This window comes from Ziziphus jujuba, chromosome 11 (assembly GCF_031755915.1).
Source record: "Ziziphus jujuba cultivar Dongzao chromosome 11, ASM3175591v1".
NCBI classification, from domain to species: Eukaryota; Viridiplantae; Streptophyta; class Magnoliopsida; order Rosales; family Rhamnaceae; genus Ziziphus; species Ziziphus jujuba.
Genome location: NC_083389.1, coordinates 3,250,684 through 3,261,314, shown reverse-complemented (window position 1 = coordinate 3,261,314; position 10,631 = coordinate 3,250,684). Strand labels below are relative to the sequence as shown.

Sequence of the window (10,631 nt, the reverse complement as noted above, 5' to 3'; positions counted from 1 at the left end):
CTTGGCCTCCAATTTCCATATAAAGGGCACGACGAGCATAAATACCTTCTTTAACTTCTATTCTAATGGACTGAATGTCTTTCATAAGGAATCGGAGGAAGCTGCTATAATTTTTTCCAAGAAATCCCCAACGAAAAATACACACTATTCCTTCTTTGATATCCAATCAATCATAACCACTACTTATATTCCACGAAATTGTGCACCACAAATAGGAACAAAAAAAAGGCTTGTGACTCTGTAGAAAGAATCATGATCCCTTGTGGAAAAAATTTTTTGCTAAGAGGGAACTAAGGATATAAAATTCTTACAAAAATAACTGGAAGTTCCAACCAATAAAAATCCTAATGAACCTAAAAAAAGGATAAAAGCCTAGTAGAAATTACTCATTTTTTGAGATCCCGCTATAAGTTATATCCATATACGGTCTGATCGCCAACTCATACTATACTAGATCTAGTTGCATTTGATTGGAATTGGGGAATAACCCAAAAAAATTTACTTTCATTTTTTTGTTTCTGAAGTAACTTTCATCAACTAGCACTGTTATGATGTGAACTTTTAGGAGAAATTCATCGAATTGCCTAGATCTAAACTAAAATATGAACATCCCATTCATATGATATCTTGTAGATATCCACATACATATATCGACTTTACATTTCAAAAATTCATCCTGATATCGATCCATTTGAAAATAACTCTAATTCAGTTACTCATATATCATGTTTACACATTCATACGAGCTTATGCTCAGAAGAAGCCACACATTATACCACGTTCTAATAAATAGATAACTCTGCTATGATTCACGTACGTTTGGAAAAAAAAATTAGATAAGATTTTGCCCCATCATATTTAACATTTTTTTTTTTTTTGGAACATGAAGAGATAAAGAAACCATTGCAATTGCAGGAAAAATTAAGCCCACTAAAGGCACAAAAATAGAGGGTAAGGTGGTAAGAATTATCATACAATGGGTACCTCGATTTAATATTTGATTTGCACCTGTTATTTATTTTTATATTAATCTTTTAACCTGTTATAAAGATATCTTATAATTCATATAATAATTATACTATTATACTGAGCATACCTAAGTGAGTATATACACTAATTAATATTAATTATTAATAAAGGGTATATAATGTATATATACTAAGATATAATAAAATAAGATAATAAAATAAGGATCTAATAAGGAGTCTATAATACAAGGGTCTATAGACTGATATATATATATATATTTTTAATATATTTAATGTATATTTAATATATATTAAATAAATAAATAAAATATTATAAGTCTGTAGAGTATATAATAGACTAGAATATACTAAGTACGTATATAATATAATTAATGTACATCAAAAGTGTAAATATGTAAATAAAATAAGTAAATAAATGGGCTTATTCATCTTAATACATGCAATATGTGTATGATAATTCACTTTTTTATTATGTTCATTATTTATTTTTATTATTCTTCATTTTTGTCTTTCCTTTTGTTAAAAAATTCATTAGGATATGATCCAACAAAAGAGATTCTTAGTAAAATCGGGGATTCTCAAGGGATATAGAAAGATGCAAGACCCCCTTGTCTAATTTTATGGACGAAAAAGATAGAATTCGCTCTTTTTATTTTGTTTGATAGAGATTTTCTGACAGCCTATCGATAAAAAAAAAAAAGTATCCGCATGATTCTTTTTTCAATTTAATCTTATGATACCCAAAAAAAAATCCATTCTTTGAATTTTGACTTTGCTTCCTATAAACTAAATAACTATTTGGTTACCACAAAACAAGTAATAAATTTTTGAATTTATTAAATCTAATAATTTATTAAATATTAAATAAAGGATAAAATTAAGGATAAGGATATATGGCTATCCTTACTTTTATTTTTGATTTCATTTTTTTATTCAAAGGAAAGAAAGCATGAAGCTGAAATAACCCATTTAGTGTAACACCCCGTCCCAAATCACACCAGAATCCGTGCACGTTGACCGAGGTTGACCGTTGATCGAGGGGTCAAAAGTTGACTTTTTGTCCCAGTTGGAATTTCTAGTTGACCAGGGTACCGTGGCGAACTGCATGATGCCCCGAGTTCGTAGACTAGTAGCACGTCGAAAACGAAGCTACGGTTTGAAAGTTATGGGCAAAACAAGTCTAGGTGCAAACAGTCCAAAAGGTTCCAGAAGTTGACTCTTTCTTGTTATGTAATTTTGTTTTGACTCTTGTATGGTTGTAAAGTACTCGTCGATACGAGTTCATAGACTAGTGGTACGCTTAAATCGGACATTTGGTTCAAAAGTTATGGATGTTTGAAGTTTGCCGGATACCGTAATATTTTATTATATATGGCTTAAATGCACAGTAACGCCACGTGTCATCACCTGATTGGTCCACGTGGATGAACAGTCTCATCGGGGAGGAGAGAGAAAGAGAGAGAGAGAGAAAACCGATCGGCCGTCGGAATCGTCCAATTTTCCGGCCGACTTTTGCTACACACACTGGCCAGACGGAAGCGGCTTCCCATTTCTAGCCAAACCCCAAAATCTCACGGCGAAGCTCGGAGGCGATTTTTCCCTCCACCGCCAGCCACCACCGTTTGCCCTATTTCCGGCCATTTTTAGGCCACACGTGCCAGCCATCCCTCACCACCTCCTCAAGTCTGGCCTACCCACCAAATTTCACGGCCACCGAACCTCCTTATTCCTCCCGTAAAACTACAAAATGAATCCACAAATTTACAGCACTTCACAACAATAACGGCAAACCAGTGCATAAATAAAACATAAGTGTCCAAATAGTATACAGATCTTCATGAAGTGCTAGTCAACAGAAATACAACAAAGATGAAAGAAATAATACAACTGAAATGAATGAGTACAAAAGTACTTCTCGAAACACGATAGCGGCGGAGAACTGGTTCGCCTCGGAAGAACGTGTACCACCTCTTGCACCTAAGGGAACGGAACTTAAAAACGTGAGATGCTAATCATCTCAATGAGTGACCCTAGCTATTGAACACTTTTTAATAATAATAGTAACAAATAGGGAATTTAATTTAATACCGACAATTAATTAAATATATAAAAATTGGAAATAATAATTTATCTCAAAACTCTCACTAATCACTCCGTTGGAAATGTTCCCTTTTTAAAACATTTTCACAAAACCCGATATTCGTATTTCCTAAAAACCAAGGGATCAAACAATTTAATACACAATAAATAAATAAATACCCCAAATATAATTAAAACGTACTAAATTATAATAAATAATTTTTTGAACATTTGTGGGGTTTGAAATTTTGTATGAAAAAGTACTATTGAGGCACCACACCATATACCGGTGATGCCCTCCAATACCCAGCGTCCCGAGCACCGACTGGCGGGGAGATTAAAGAGAGAAACTTGCAAATGGCACTTCAGCGTCCCGACAATAACGTTACTGAAACCATCATCCCGGCTAAGGAGGGGGGCAGTTGTGGCCAATATCAAACTTGCCTGCCCACGGTCCAATGGCAACTCACGGGAGACATAATACTTGCGCGCTAAACCACATATACATACACCAGAACACCAATACTGTATGAGTGCGTCTAAAATAATTATTAAATCAACCGTACCGTTTTCCAAAATTACCATGGGAAATATACCAAATTTTCACACTTACCATCCCACATATTTTCATTCAACAAACCGGTACGAAAACATCGATAACCAACAAAACAATAATTTTTCTCGTAATATGAGGTTCAACAAATAAAATACCGTGGGCATAATTATAAAAATTAAACCACCAATTTAAACAAATATTTTCATAAAATATTTAAACCAATTATGCCCCAAAATAATATTTAAAACTATGCACAATTTATTACTGAAAATACCTTGCTCATGCATAATAATTAAAATTAAATCACAATAAAATAATAACTAAACTGCACCACATGAGCATAATTCAAATACCAATTTAACACCAATTAAACATAATTAATTGCGCCAAAATATTTTTTTTTAAAGGTGGGCCACTCACTTTAAGCGCGTATATCAGCTAAGATCCTCCGCAGGATCAACTCCACTACTCGTACACGCACCTAAAACATCCACAGTACACCAACCAAATATATTAATATTTTAATCGGGTAACTCCCAAATGGTACCCGGGGAGCGAACACAAATGACAACTAAAAGTTACGAGTTATATACCGGCGAAGCTTGAGTGATGAGGATCACGGATTCGGTCTTACTTTCCAGTGATCGGACTCGACTTGTTTTGCCCATAACTTTCAAACCGTAGCTCTGTTTTCGACGTGTACTAGTCTACGAACTCGGGGCATCATGCACTTTGCCACGGTACCCTGGTCAACTAGAAATTCAAATTGGGACAAAAAGTCAACTTTTGACCCCCCCTGGGTCAACATACACGGATTCCGGTGTGATTTGGGACGGGGTGTTACAACTTCCCCCCTTTATAAAAATTTCATCCTCGAAATTCCACATGTCACTAGAACAGATAAGGGTACTGATCACGCATCTGTGCTTCGGGCTCCCATGTTGCTTCCTCGACTAAATGATTCCGCCATAAAACTTTAACTAGAGGAATAGTTTTGTTGCGTAGCACCCGCTCCTCAGGATCCAAAACCTGCACTGGTTGCTCCACATATGAAAGATCTTCCCGTAATTCTATGTCAGGAGTCTCGAGTACGTGTGAGGGGTCTGCAATATACTTCCGTAGCATCGAAACATGAAACCAGAAATCCTCACCATATCCTCATCGGGGCACTGCATCCCCTCTTCCAAGATTTTCTCCATGTTGGATAGCCAATTCATGGCTGCAACTGGGCCTTGGCTTCCATCGAAATTCACGGCTCCTAAACGTCGAGCCTGATCCATGGATCGATTACTAGAGCTTGAACCTCCTAAGGCTCGAGTTAGTTGAGAGACCCAATTTCTAAGGCTCGATCTACTCCCTGAACTCTCAGCCGAGCGTTCTCGAGTTCTACGTGTGTCCCGCCTACTCATCGTAGCAAATTCTAAAGAAACAAACAAGAGTTTAGAAACAGGGACACTTAAGCACGATTACAAAAGGAAGAAATTTACGGATGGGCTGTACAGCAATGCACAGTCCCTTAAGATTACAAGAACCTATGCTCTTATACCAACTGTCAAGACCTGCCCAGAATTCCTTCCCCGGAACCCTAGACAAGCCCTGATCCCAGGGAAATACTACCGAACCTTCCAACGGAAAATCTGGCAGCACCTCCGCTAAGGGTAGGACTTACCAAAAATTACCTGCACTGAAAACACACTTCTATACTCATCCCCTTATTCCTCCCGTAAAACTACAAAGTAAATCCACAAATTTACAGCACTTCATAACAATAACGGCAAACTAGTGCATAAATAAAACATAAGTGTCCAAATAGTATACAGAGCTTCATGAAGTGTTAATCAACAGAAATACAAATTGTAATATCCCACATTGGTTGGAAAGGGGAACGAAGCATGGCTTATAAGAGTGTGGATACCTTTCCCTTCAAGAGGCCTTTTTCCTGTGACCCACCGTTGTAATGGGGTCAGGAAGAGCAAAACCGTGCGGGCTGGGCCCAAAGCGGATAATATCTTGATGCGGGTGGTCTGGACTGTTACAGTGGTATTAGAGCTAGACCCAGATCGGTGTGCCAACGAGGACGCTGGGCCCTAAAGAGGGTGGATTGTAAAATCCCACATCAGTTAGAAAGGGGAACGAAGCGTGGCTTATAAGCGTGTGGATACCTTTCCCTTCAAGAGGCCTTTTCCTGTGTCCCATCGTTGTAATGGGGTCGGGAAGAGCAAAACTGTGTGGGCTGGGCCCAAAGCGGATAATATCTTGATGCGGGTGGTCTGGGCTGTTACATTAGAACGCCTTTTAAAGGATTATGTGGTACGATTGGATCGAATAAGCCCTTACGGAATAAATATTCAGCTGCTTATGCACCCTCGGGTACTATTTTATTCAATGTTTGTTCAATTACTCTTTTACCTATAAATGCAACGCAGGCATTTGGTTCGACAATAATGATATCTCCCAATAAAGAATTCTTTCTTGATTCATCTCTGGAGTTACCTCATTCAACAATTGTTTTTGATCCAATCTGTAGGAATCAATAGAAAAGGCAAATCCCTTGTGATACACCGGATTCGGCTTGGTTATTGATAGAGTGAATAGATCTGCCATTTTTTGTACTTCTGATTCAAGATTGTGATGTAACGTGTATCCCCCCTATTCTGGTCATGGAATAGATGAAATAAATCACAAAATAGATTTTTGTTCAAGAATGAAATCTTATTGGAACTATCCAATTCATCATTCAGAACCATATCTTATTCTGATATGATGAAACAGGATGAATTAAGATAGTATTTTGTAAATACGGATTTATCTTGAATATATTAACCATTTCTTGATCTCCTAGATAGGACAAAAGAAACATCTTATTCTTTCTTCAATAATTTATGATCTCTAGTGGAGCTCTCAATAGTATTCAAACCCAGATGAAATTTAGGATTCCAAGAGTTTTATAAAACATTTTTTATGGAAGAAAATGTGAATCAAAGATCCCACTAAATTGAATTGGGTCCATGAATCTAAGAAATAGTGAAAATTCTTGATCTCTCTCAATATCTCTTTTAATTCGAAAATCCAATATTTAAATTGATGTCTTTTCATTGAGTCCTCCAAAATTGCATTTATTTATCCTAAATATTTCATTTGAATTTGAATTTGGTTATTCACCATGTATGAGGATCCTCGCTAAGCATCCATGGCTGAATGGTGAAAGCACCCAACTCATAATTGGCAAATTCGTAGGTTCAATTCCTACTAGATGCACGTCAATGGGACCCTCCAATAAAATAAGTCTATTGGAATTGGCTTTGTATCAATGGAATCTCATCATCCCTACGTAATGAATTGGTGTGGTATATTCATATCATGGCATATGAACAGTAAGAACTAGCATTCTTATTGAGACTATAACTAATATGGAAGAAAATAGATTTTTGGATGGAATCAAATAAGTAGTATTTACAGACAAAAGTATTTGGTCATTGTTGAAAAATCAATATACTTCTAATGTCGATTCAGGATCAACTAGGACAAAAATAAAGCATTGGGTCGAACTATTCTTTGGTGTCAAGGTAGTAGCTATGAATAGTCATCTACTCCTAGGAAAGGGTAGAATAATGGGACCTATTATGGGACATACAATGCATTACAGACGTATGATCATTATTCCTCAACAGGGTTATTGTATTCCACGTGTTAGAAAGAAAAGAACTTCAATCAAAATACTTAATAACATCACGATACATTTATACAAAACTTCTACCCTGAACACACACAAAGGAACCGTAGACAGTCAGGTGAAATTCAATCCACGAAATAATTTGATCTATGGGCAGCATCGTTGTGGTAAAGGTCGTAATGCTAGAGGAATCATTACCGCAGTGCATAGAGGGGGAGGTCATAACCGTCTATACTGTAAAATCAATCTTCGACAGAATGAAAAAGAATATATGATAGAATCGTAACTCTCGAATATGATCATAATCGAAATGCATACATTTGTCTCATACACTATGGGGATGGTGAGAAAAAATATATTTTACATCCTAGAGGGGATATAATTGGAGATACCATTGTTTCTGGTATAGAAGTTCCTATAAAAATGGGAAATGCCCTACCTTTGAGTGCGGTTTGAACTATCGAATTACGTAATTGGAAGTTACCAATTAGGTTTATGATGAAACCTAGAAATCGATCATTGATCCAATTTGAATACCTCTATAAGATAGACCTCAATAAAAAAACTAAAGGGTAACGGCATCAGGTGATTGAGTTCAGTAGTTCCTCATATAAAATTATTGACTTTAGAGATATAGTAATATGGAGAAGACAAAATTGTTTCAAACACCGACGGAACCAAAAATGCCCTTTGTTTCAAAGAGATGAGGATGGGTTATTCACATTTCAATTGATGGTCAGAGGCAAATTGAAAGCTAAGGAGTGATAATTCTAAGGAGTCCCGGGGGGAAAAATAGAGATGTCTCCTACGTTACCCGTAATATGTGGAAGTATCAATGTAATTTCATAGAGTCATTCGGTCTGAATGCTACATGAAGAACATAAGCCCGATGAAGGAAGAGGAAGACCTAGGATGTAGAAGATCATAACATGAGTGATTCAACAGATTTTGATTCCTATATATCCACTCATGTGGTACTTCATTATATGATATATATAAGAATTATACGATGTATATATAAGATCCATTTGTATAGATATCATCATCCACATCCAGAAAGCCGTATGCTTTGGAAGAAGTTTGTACAATTTAGGAAGGAGTTTTGATTGATCAAAAAGAAGAATCTACTTCAACCATTATGCCCTTAGCTACAGCCATACATAACATAGATATCACACTTGGAAAGGGTGGACAATTAGCTAGAGCAGTAGGTGCTATAGCGAAACTGATTGCAAAAGAGGGGAAATCAACTACATTAAAATTACTTTATGGGGAGGTCCGTTTGATATCCAAAAACTGCTCAGCAACAGTCAAACAAGTGGGGAATGTTGGGGTGAACCATAAAATAGTTAATACCTATAGTATATTTAGTTAATATATATAGCATATATAGTTAATTATTTTAATATTTTTAATATTTTTTTTGCTTTTAATTTAAATATATATATATGGGCAAATGATGGGAATTGAACCGACGCACGGTGGATTCACAATCCACTACCTTGATCCACTTGGCTACATTTGCCCCTATTACAAATTACAAACTTACAAATTATAAACAAATAGGTTATCATTTTTTTTTCATTCTTCAAACTAAAAGAAGAAAAAATGGAATTGAAACCTTTAAATTTAAATGTAAAATAAAAAATTGCGAAAAGGATATTGAAAATAAAAATTTCTACATAAAAACAGTATGGGTATGTTAAAGTAAAGATAAAGTAAACAAAAAAATTTAAGTAAAAAAAAAACCTCCTAAAGGAGCAATACCAAACTTCAAAAACTCCTAAAGGAGCAATACCAAACTTCTTGCTAGAACAAGAACTTGATTATTGCTCCTTTATGTTCAATAATTCAACATACACTAATACCAAAGTCTTATCCGTTTATAGACGGAGCTTCGACCGCAGCTAGATCTATAGAGAAGTTATGAGTGTTAAGTTCATGCATAACTTCCATACCCAAGTTAGCACGGTTGATAATATCAGCCCATGTATTAATTACACAACCTTGACTATCAACTATAGATTAGTTGAAATTGAAACCATTTAAGTTAAAGCCATAGTGCTAATACCTAAAATAGTGAACCGAATACCTGCTACAGGCCCAGTAGCTAGGAAGAAGTGTAAAGAATGAGAGTTGTTGAAAACTAGCATATTGGAAGATTAATCATCCAAAATAACCATGAGCAGCTATGATACTGTTGGTTTCTTCCTCTTGATCGAATCTGTAACCTTCATTAGCATATTCATTTTATGTGGTTTCCTTGATCAAACTAGAAGTTACCAAAGAATCAGGCATAGCATTGAATAGGGAGCTGCGAACACACTAGCTATGCCAAACATGTGAAATGGGTGCATAAGGACGTTGTGTTCAGCTTGGAATACAATCATAAAGTTGAAAGTACTAAAGATTCCTAGAGGCATACCATTAGAAAAGCTTCCTTGACCAATTGGATAGATCAAGAAAACAGCAGTAGCAGTTATAGTAGGAGCTGAATATGCAACAGCAATCTAAGGGTGCATACCCAGACGGAAACTTAGTTCCCACTCATGACCCATATAACAAGCTACACCAAGTTAAAAGTGTAGAACAATTAGCTTAGAAGGACCACCATTGTATAACCATTCATCAATGGAAGCCGCTTCCCATATCAGGTAAAAGTGAAAACCCATCACTGCAGAAGTAGGAATAATGTCACCAAAAATAATATTGTTTCAATATCTACTGGAGGGGCAACAATGAAAGCAATAATAAATATAGAAGTTGCAGTCAATAAAGTAGGGATCATCAAAACACCAAACCATCCAATGTAAAGACAACTTTCAGTGCTGGTTATCCAGTTACATAAGTGACCTCATAGGCTTTTGCTTTCGCGTCCCTCTAAAATTGCAGTCATGGTAAAATCTTGGTTTATTTAATTATTAATCATCAGGAACTCCCGAGCACATGAATTTTCTGTAAATAGATAATCGAGGGCTTGTTATTCAACAGTATAACATGACTTATATACCCATGTCAACCAATATTCAACATCCATAGATATATCAAGGTTTTTATCTATCTAGATTCATCCATTTTTTTAATAAAATAAATAAATAAATTGAATAAAAATAAAATAAAAGTAAAATAAGTTACAAAATTTGGATTAAAATTCGGATTTAATTTAGATACATGTGATTTCAATAGAATAATTAGAATGGGTTGCTTGGCACTTGAACCGGCAACTAGTCGGATGGAGTGGATAATTTACTTCATATAGTTAGAAAATAAAAAATAGGTAAAAATCAATTCCCACCATTCTTGCATTTTTCATTGCACATGGCATTCCTTATGT

General features: G+C 35.6%; 2 pseudogenes; one reads left to right on the top strand and one right to left on the bottom strand.

Annotated features, from left to right (window-relative positions):
* Positions 1-7,235: 7,235 nt before the first annotated feature.
* Positions 7,236-8,672, top strand: LOC132799926 (large ribosomal subunit protein uL2cy-like; annotated as a pseudogene).
* Positions 8,673-9,172: 500 nt separating this feature from the next.
* On the bottom strand, positions 9,173-10,193 carry LOC125420448 (photosystem II protein D1-like; annotated as a pseudogene).
* Between the last annotated feature and the right edge of the window lie 438 nt (positions 10,194-10,631).